Here is a 10,212-nt window from a genome sequence, read left to right as displayed (position 1 = left end):
CGCATACACACACACACACACACACACACACACACACACAGGTTCTTTAATGACAGAGTTTAGGCCCTTCTGGCAAAATCTGACAAAGTTTTTCTTTCATGTCGTCACTGATCGACATAATTATTTCAGTCACACAAACACTTTTAAAACCTCATTTAACTGGTAACAAGGAGAGCAGCTTTGATTTGATTTCCTGAAGGTGTTTCTGTGACATTTAAAGTAGCTTAATTTATTAAGATTTAAACAGAGGAGACAGAATAATTAGAGCAGATCTTTAGGCCCATCCCACCTCTACGTTGGTGGACCGGTTGACGTTCACCAGATAAAAACTGTTACAAGTCATCCTCCCAAACTAGCTGACTCTTTAATAAACACTACGTCTCAGGGTTGACTTGTAATTCTATTTGTGCGTGAGCGTGACTCCAGTCTGAGCTTACACCTCTGTGAGCTAATCAGCGATCATCTTTACCTAGATTTAGACTCTGGCAAACATACTTTAGCAGCACAAAGGAAGACTCTTGTTATAACTTCACCACAACTCAGTCACCTGCAGCTTATGCTATGCCCAGGTTAAAGACTTTAAGTTTAAATGTAAACCTCTTGGAGCGGGATCAAAAAGTAACCAGCGCCTCACCTTTCAGCTGTTACACGACACGATTGGAGACCCCAGGCTGGAAATTCCGTTTAAAGCCCCTTATATGAAGGAGCAAATATTTTATTTTATATGATGAAGTAAAAATATTCCAGATTTCCCGAAGCAGCGGGTCAGATCACTCAACCGTTACAGTTGTCCTCCGAACTCTTCCCAAACACCCAAAAAGCCCCAGACCGACCCCCTCTCCACGGAGCCCTCACCCTTTTATTCTCCTCAACTCTCTCCTCCTAGCCCCCCTTCCGTCTCCATGGCAACCCCTGCCTCGGAAACATTCTCCGGCCTTGGGTCCTCTCCCAGCCCCCTCCGGTATCAGTCAGATGGGCGGGGGTCTTCCCTCCTCCTTCTTCCTTCTTCAGCTCAGATCAAAGGAAGTCAAACATAAACATCTCCATCTCCCTGAAGTTCTTATCACATCCTGGGCTACACCATAAAAAGTCGATACAAGGTTAAACTACAACATAAATTTGTCATGGATAGCAGATTAGTTGAAACACACACATCATTTATGGCAGCATGAGATCAGGAGTCAAATCACCACACAAAGACCTCTAGCTGAACCCTGAAGCCTGGTTTCACTAACATACAGATTTGAGATGTAATCCAGAACTGCTATTATATAATAAGACAGGTCTGGAGGAATCTAAAATCTTTATTCAACAAAAACAAAACCTTTTGAACTGCACATTGCTGAATATTTTGGTGTACTTGCATGATAACGTGCATTCATTTGCATTTGATGTTGCATTTTCACTTCCAGATGAAAGAGAAACCTAAGAAAACCTAAAGTAAGATCCGTTCTAGACCATAAAACAGGATGGAAACGACAACGGCATCCTGACCAATCGTCAGCTTGCGCAGTCCGTCTCGTTAAACGGATGTTTAAAAAAGTGGGCTCGACTCCATGCGTACCTGCTGGGGCCCTACGCAAGGACGGATAATGGAGTTGCGTGTCTCTGCACTGACGAAGGAGAAGCATGAATCAGGCTTAAGATCAACCCTCCTATATTCATGAAACCAAAGAAGTCCAATTATCTTCTTTAAAAATCCATGTGATGTCATACTGAACAACTGTTGTATTTTATTCTAATTTTAATGATTCTGTTTCAGGTGGAAATGCTGTGTGAATCCTGTGTCCTGTGGCCCATGACCTGTGTCAGCCCGGTTCTGGATGTGGCATAGCTGAGTTCTCTGTTGCAAGGTTTTCTGGCGCTTGGGGCCGTTCCAGAGTGCACCTGGTCCTTGGAGGTGTAACACTTCACATCCCAGCACACGCACGAACACATGCTTGTTGATGTTTGTTGTTCATGATATTTGTGGTTCATGCTCTACATGTTTATAGTTGTTCATCCCACGTTTTCTTGACGACTCTTAGAAATGTTTCTTCACAGGTGCAGCTGCTGGTTGCTGTTTTTATGTTGGTTTCCTAGTAGAATTAATTTTTCCTCCTAATTACTTGTTTATCCTCTATCAGCAGTCTTTATTCCAGATTGGTTCAGCATTTACATGCTGATGTGGCGATACATAACCCAAACCAATATTACTCAAGGGGAACCTCGTACACATTAAGGCTCCTCTTGATAGAGCAAATCTGTTCAGCACATTCTGACAGACAGACCACCATTCTTCTGTCATGTTGCTGTACAGGACATTTTTAGTTGTTCTATTTAAAAATAAGTAGTATTACATTTAAAGAGCAATACTTTCACGTTATCATTTTCCTACACTTTGTTTACCTGTATTTTGTTGTTTTTCAATAAAGAATGACAAATTATTTAAGTTTGGTTTTTGTTGCACACAAATATCTACAAAGCTAATGTTTGCATAACAAGTATGATTGGGTTTTGAAATACGGCACTCTGTTTATTTTAGTAAGATTTTTAAACCAAGTAAAGTTAGTAAAGAACACATTTCTATTGGCTGCTAAGAAACTGTTGGGATTTAAAATGGGCCTGTTGTACAACTAACTTGTAAATGATTATTTCTCATTTTGTAGTCTTAACCAAAGAAATTCCAGTAATTGAGCAAAAACATTTATTTTTTGCACTACGTTTTATAACACAGGGCACAAAGTGTCGGCACATAAAAAAAAACTTAATAATAAACTGGGCCCAGAGAGCTGCAGAGTGAGTGCAACATTGTGGTTTGAAGGAGGAACAGTTCAACAGTGTAATGGCTACAGATAAATTACATCATCAACACATTAGCTATAACAGTCAGGGATATGTTTATCCTGTTTGCCTGAAAAGAAATCTGTCCTAAAGGCCAAATTCAAAAGCAGCGAGACTCCCACCTGGAAGTCTTTCACTGCTTTTGGAGCTGGCCTTTAAGACAATCGGCAATATTAGTTAAAAATATGTCATTTCCCCTATTTGTGAAATGAACTCTGTCTGACAAAAATATCCCTGGACTGTCATGTCTGATGTGAGGATGCACAACAACGGCACCATTTAAACTAGAAATAAAAGTAGCCATTACACTGTTGACGAACCTCCGGGCCTTCTCAATTTTGGCAGGTTTTACACCTGCCCTCCATCTACGCCTTTGGGTAATGGACGACATGATGATAGTCATATGAGGGTGGAGAAGGTGAAGCCGGTGCAGGTCCTCCTTCATCATGTTGACCAGCTTCACACTGCTGACCACCCCCATGTCATTGCCGCCGCAGTGAATGATGAGGACATCAGGAGCTGCTCTTCCATGCCGGGAGTGAAAAAAGGGGAGAAGGTCTTTCCACCTCAGTCCGCCCCAACCAAACCAGGAGACACGGACGTCAGGGAGGCCAAGGTTGTGTCCGACAGTCTCTGCAGCTCTCTGGGCACCACGCCTCACGTAGCTGTCTCCAATGATACAAATGGCTATGGAGGAAAAAATAACAGGTTTGGCCTAGCTGTTTAAAGTACAAAACCATTCATGAAGTGGTCAAGACAAGTACTTGGTACTTACACTTGCTTTGTGTAGCTGACGTTGACACACAGGCTGCCATGGTGACCTTTTAACAGATCTAAGAAAAAAATGTAATAAAAGAATGAAACTTAAAAACTCCCAGACCTCATGTCATATTTACTAATCAGCTATGGCTGATTTATTGTTTGGATCAGAGTGAGCTACACTAATTCTAATATATTTTTATTTCTATTATACATACATACTTTTTAACTGTTATTTTCACATGACTGTTATCAGGCTCTCTTGTTCTGGTTCTGATGATAATTCTGTGTCTTCCAGTAAGTTATCTTGTGCTTACTTCATCTGTATAATGTCTCTTTACTTTTGGTAAATTGTACTGAGTCCAGAATAAAGGCTAGTTGGCTGTACAAGATACAAACAAGTATTACGTTTTGGAAATATATGAAACACCGCCAGCATCTGTTAGAGCCTGTGGCGGGGTGCTGAGGGCCGGCTCCAGACCAGGAATGAGCTCTCCACGCCAGCCGGGAGTGTTTGAAACACCGCCATCCTCTCCTCTGCTGGCTGTTGTTCATTCTGTTATGGTTACCGGTGCTTGTGTTGCAATGTGAAACGCTTGGTCTCATATTTTGTAAGAAAGATAATAAAATGTCCCCCCAAAATACGACTTAAATATATTTTCTCTTCTTCATGATACATTTAATGGCTGGTGCGACTCAGGAGTGATAGCGCCGAAAAAAACTACTGAAAACTTGCTCAAAGCAAAATGTTTTCATTACGGAAATAAATTATAAACTTACCGATTTAAAACTTTTTTAATACAGGTACTTCTCAAGAACAGGCGCAGAAAACCTCCACCTAAACTCCGTGTAAGGTTCAGGTCGATGGGTGTTCCAGTTAGCTCCGGTTGGGTTGAAGCTAGGTGGCTACATCCGTTAGCTCGGCTCCCACCTCCGTTTTAGCATTGGGTTAGCCAGGGTTAGCTTCAGGTTAGCTCGTAGCTAGTTCGCCTGGGTGTCGTCACTCGAGCCCAGCCTTACAGCCCCACCCTCAGCGCCTCCTCTCTTCCCTTTTATGGAATTGTCTGGGCTGGACGGAACCTGTGACACGGTCAAAATGGCGGTGGTGGCCACCTCCCATTATAGACAACAAACGTGTTATTGAAGCCAATGGAAACCGTTTGTCCAGTATTTACAGTCTATGGTGTGTGTGTGTGTGTAGAACATGTTTAATAGGAAGGGAAAGAAGCTCTGGTAGCTTATATAATCCCCCCCAATCAAATTTCAAGGAAGATAAAAACAAATAACTTCTTTTCCCCTCACTGAGTGTCATAGTCATTTTCTTATGACATGTTTTATCCTCAATCACACAAACAAAATTTACATTTTTTATGCCCCTCCCCCTTATATTCCAATATTCAATATGTTCCAATATTCACAGCTCCCAGTTCACCAGCAATAGACAATTACAATCAAATGCAACAACATTACAACATTTTCTCCTCCTCCATGTAATTAATTAGTATAAATTTTTTATACTTATCTTTAAACTTATGCATTGAGGGACTTTGATTTAGATCCCCACTTAGCTTATTCAAAACTTTTACACCCGTGACAGAAATACAAAATGACTTTAATGTTGTTCTAAAATATATATGCCTAAAGTTAAGTTGGTATCTGAAATTATATACATTATCTGGTTTAATAAATAGCATTAATAATTTGTTTGGTAATAATTTCCTATGCACTTTACATGAACGTCGCTGTATATAGTTGAAGTAAATCTTTAAATTTTAGTATTTTTGAATAAATAAATAATGGATTAGTGTGTTCTCTAAATCTAACATTGTGAACGACTCTCAGGGCTCTTTTCTGTATGATAGACAAGGGTGCAATAGATGTTTTATAAGTGTTACCCCATACCTCAACACAGTAAATAAGATAGGGATAAATCAATGAATAATAAAAGACATGGAGTGATTTATAATCCAAGTACTTCCATGCTGCAGTTCTTTTTTAAAACACAGAGCAGTTTTGTTTACCTGTTTTCCCGCTATGTTTCGTTTATGCAGCATGGAATTAGAGATACGACACAGCAAGAACACACCTAAAATCCAAGTACTGTTGAGCTTTATTCATAATGTAGATGCTTCTCGCAACCTTATTACATACGTGTTTAATTTGTGGTTTCCAACTTAATTTATTATCAATTGTTATTCCAAGGAACTCATGTTCTACTTGCTCAATTTCACATCCATCTATTTGCAGCTTAACCTCAGTTTTATTAGCATACCAAACAGCATACATTTTGTTTTTGCTATATTTAATGTAAGCTTATTTTCAATAAACCACTCATAATGACGCACATTTCAATTTGGACCATCCTTTCGAAGTCACTAATATTATCTCCTGCACAGAAAATAGTGGTATCATCGGCAAACAAAACAAATGTCAGTGTATTTGTTACATTATTCAAATCATTAATATATAATAAAAATAATTTTGGACCCAACACAGACCCCTGTGGTACTCCACAAACAATGTCCAACCATGAAGATGAACATTCTCCAGACTTCACAAACTGTCTCCTCTGTTGTAGATAGCTTGTCAGCCAGCTCAACACTACACCCCTAATCCCATACCTCTCTACATTTTCAAGTACCATTTTATGATTAATTGTATCAAAAGCCTTTTTTAAATCAAGAAATATCCGTAGAACATGTTTCTTCTGATCAATTTTTGTTGTAATTTCTTCCACAGAATGCACCACAGCTAGTGATGTTGAACTGTTCGATCTAAATCCATACTGACAGTCTGATATTATCTTGTATTATTTAAAAATATTTCGAGTCGGTTAATAAAATTTTTTTCAAGAATCTTGGAAAATTGTGGAAGCAATGAAATTGGCCTATAGTTCGTAAATTGATGCTTTCCCCCAGTTTTATATATCGGTATAACTTTTGCAACTTTCATTAATTTTGGGAATACACCTGATTGAAAAGACAAATTGCAAATATATGCAAGTGGTTTTGAAATTCCTTCTATCCCCTTTTTTACCGTCATCATGTCAATGCCATGATTGTCAGTATATGTTTTGCCTTTACATGTTTTTCAGCTGAAAGCCATAATCATCACAGTTATAACCAAATAAAGGCTGAAATGCCTGGCTTTGCATGGAATGAGTTTTTCCCCTTTTAGGTTCAATTACTGACATACATGAACTTTCACAAAACTGTCAAAAATGTCCAGTTTCACCTGTAAAAACTATACAGCAAATTGAGTAAATAAAAGCTCACTAAAATGATATATGGATCTCATATGGGCAAAAAAATCGGATTTGGAAAAAGTTAGCTTACAGTGAAGCTTTAGTATTCTGTTTACTTTTCTAAACTCTTTTTTCATGTCTTGGTGTAATGATGTCTCTGTTTGTAATGAATTGCATGCTTTTAATTCCAACGTAGTGATTCTATAATGTTGGATAGTTTATTTGATCTGGGACATGGCTCAAGTCATGACCCCATCATTTAGCTGTCCTCTGCAGAAAACTGATGTAATCATTCTTCACACAGTCAGACTAGATACGACACCCATTATTCTCACATCATGTTCATTTAGGATCAAATCTGTGGTGCACATGAGTCGTGACACATTTCCATGTACTGATCCACAACTGCATAAGATTATGCCAGCAGGCTCAGCTACTCTTTGTCCAGAGGCCAGATCTGTTTCCTGTGCCATTTTCCTGTTTTTCTATATAAATCACCTTCAATCTGAAGCTATCAGCTCAGTCTTTTTTCCATCGTATTTACTTATCAAAGTAATAGGATTTGAGTGTTTTCTCCGTACATCCCTTCCCCGGAGAAAATGGAACCAAACCGGACCGGGGTTAGTCCTGGACTGCAACCAGAACCATGCCGGACCCTGTGGATCCAAAACCAGCAACAATAATAAAAGATGCTTCTTCAGACAAATGTGTGAGTTATTTTACGTTGTCTTTGTTTGATTATTGTCATTATTGATGGTATTTAAGGAGAACCCACTCAAATATTGTCGTTACCAGTTTGGGGGTGAGACTTGATGTAGGACTTAAATTTGATGCTCACATCAATTCTGTGATCCGGTCCAGTTTCTTTCACCTGAGACGCCTTGCTAAAATCAAGCATATGCTGTCGAGAGCCCACCTGGAGCGGGTACTGCATGCCTTTGTAATTTCTCGGCTTGACTACTGCAACTCTCTCTATGCAGGGTTGTGTCAGTCAACACTGCGTCGCCTACAGGTTGTGCAGAACAGCGCTGCCAGGTTCCTGACTGGGACCAGGAAACGGGACCACATCAGTCCAGTTCTGGCCTCCCTGCACTGGCTTCCGATTTGCTATCGCTCACAATTCAAAATACTCGTCTTTGTTTATCATTTCTTCCAGGGTGGTGGTCCCCCCTATCTGGCCACACTCCTGAACAGACATTCCCCATCACGCGCTCTGCGCTCCTCTGACCAAGGCCTGCTCGCTGTCCCTCGGTCTAGGTGTCGTACCCGTGGGGACCGGGCTTTCTCAGTCCTAGCACCGTTACTCTGGAACCAGTTGCCTCCCTCAGTTAGGCTGTCCCCTTCTCTGCCAGTCTTTAAGAACCACCTAAAAACACACCTCCTCCGCTTGGCGTTTCCAGAACATGTTTGATTATGGCCCTCTATTATGTTGAATCCATTCCACAGTTTTCATTGGTACACTCAATCCATCCACTCAATCCAATTGTGTTTCACACATTTGTATTTTACCGGAATGTTTCATCTATTTTGTTATTTCCATTTTGTATTTTGTAATTTGTATTTTGTAATTTGAATTTCTTTTATTGTTGATTTATTCAGTATAATTACTTACAACTGTACCATGTTCAGCGCTTTGGGCTTCCTGACAGGGTTGCGGAAGGCGCTTTATAAATAAAGCTTTGATTGATTGATTGATTGAAATATTAGATGCTTCATCTCATGTGTCTGTTTTTATCTTCTGGAAATAGAAGTGAACAAATGCACAAACAAACAAACAGACAAATAAATAAATAAATAATGACTGAAATCTGTGCACTCTGAGATATTTGCTGGAAATGAGCACACACACACACACACACACACACACACACACACACACACACACGCACCAGTAAGAATACTTTCCAATTTACTATAAATACTGCTGTGTGTGCTTGTGTGTGTGCTTGTGTGTGTGTGTGTGTGTGTGTGTGTGTGTGTGTGTGTGTGTGTGTGTGTGTGTGTGTGTGTGTGTGTGTGTGGTCTTTAGTAAATAACACATGCAGGAAGATTGATAACAGGGTTCCAGAGGTGGAGAGGTGGGCTGGAGCAACGACTAACATCCTCCTTTAAGCAAGGACACTAGAGACACGAGACAACAGAATAAGTCTCAGACGCTGGAACGGTTTGTGATCTTTATCTGCTTTTCTTTTTTTCCTTTTAAACGTAATTTTCTTATATAAAGTTGCGTGGCTATTAAGAATTTGAAGGATTTTGAATTAAACACCAGGGCTTTGATGTGTTATTCAGACTCATCCAATCAACTGCAGAAGCAGAAAAACTGTTACTTGGACAGAATTAATACTTCTCTAAAATCCTGGCTGTTTTAATTTAGAGAAAATTCAGCATTGGGTAAAAGATCAAGGGCTTCCAAGACTAGAGATGATTGAACTCATTTAAAACAGCCGTACCTAAATTGTGTTAATTGTGGTTCCTCGGACTTCCTCTTTAACGTGTACTGCTGCATCTCCAAGCCGTCTTCCTTTATCTTCATCACAGCCATGTAGCCATCATCATCATCATCATCATCATCATCATCATCATCATCATCATCCCACTACCAATTCTAATATTTATAATTATGTTAATCAATCAATCAAAGATACTTTATTGATCCCAGAGGGAAATTAGAGTTATGCAGTGAGACAATGGTGGTAAAACCTCTCCACCTCCTCAGTGAACCACTCTGACATCACCCTCATGGTGGAGCTGATTGGGTGTTCAGCTACATCCTAATCATCTGCTTCTCTTATCTACAAGGACAGTTTAGAGATGTTGATTACAGAACACCTGATTTCAGCCTTGCAGTGGTATGGGCAGGCCTTCTTCCATGTCCTGACGTGTTTGAGTGCTTCATGGCCATGGTTCATCCCATCACCTACCCGTGTGTGGCTGCTTTGCTTTATTGGGACTGTTATGAAGATCAAAGAAACATTTATTATTGCTGATTTATTTTTTTATTCTATTTTACCATTAGTGATTGTCTTCTGCAGCCTTTCGGTTCTATACGCTTTGATTCATCCAGACCAAGGAGAACAGAAGGAGGGAGTTGACCAGTCAAAGCAGAGGGCTTCCTGTTGTAGCCGTACTGGGAGTGCTGGTGCTGAGGTTTGTCTGTTCTGGAAACTAAAGTTCACATCAGTGATAAGTAACGCACTCGATAAATTTGCTTCATCTGAATGTGTTGTTTTTTTAGGATGCAAGCCAGTGTTGATATTGAGACCTGATGGGTATCGTTGAAACTGGCATGGTTATTGGAGCTGTTTGAGTGTTGTAGCATTGTTGGCCAAAACCATGTTTACCATCTCCCTCTCTTGCTGTTCTGTGAACATAGGAGGCCTTCTTCC

The sequence above is a fragment of the Nothobranchius furzeri genome, chromosome 2, assembly GCF_043380555.1.
Source record: "Nothobranchius furzeri strain GRZ-AD chromosome 2, NfurGRZ-RIMD1, whole genome shotgun sequence".
Classification (NCBI taxonomy): domain Eukaryota; kingdom Metazoa; phylum Chordata; class Actinopteri; order Cyprinodontiformes; family Nothobranchiidae; genus Nothobranchius; species Nothobranchius furzeri.
This window is presented reverse-complemented; position numbering follows the sequence as displayed.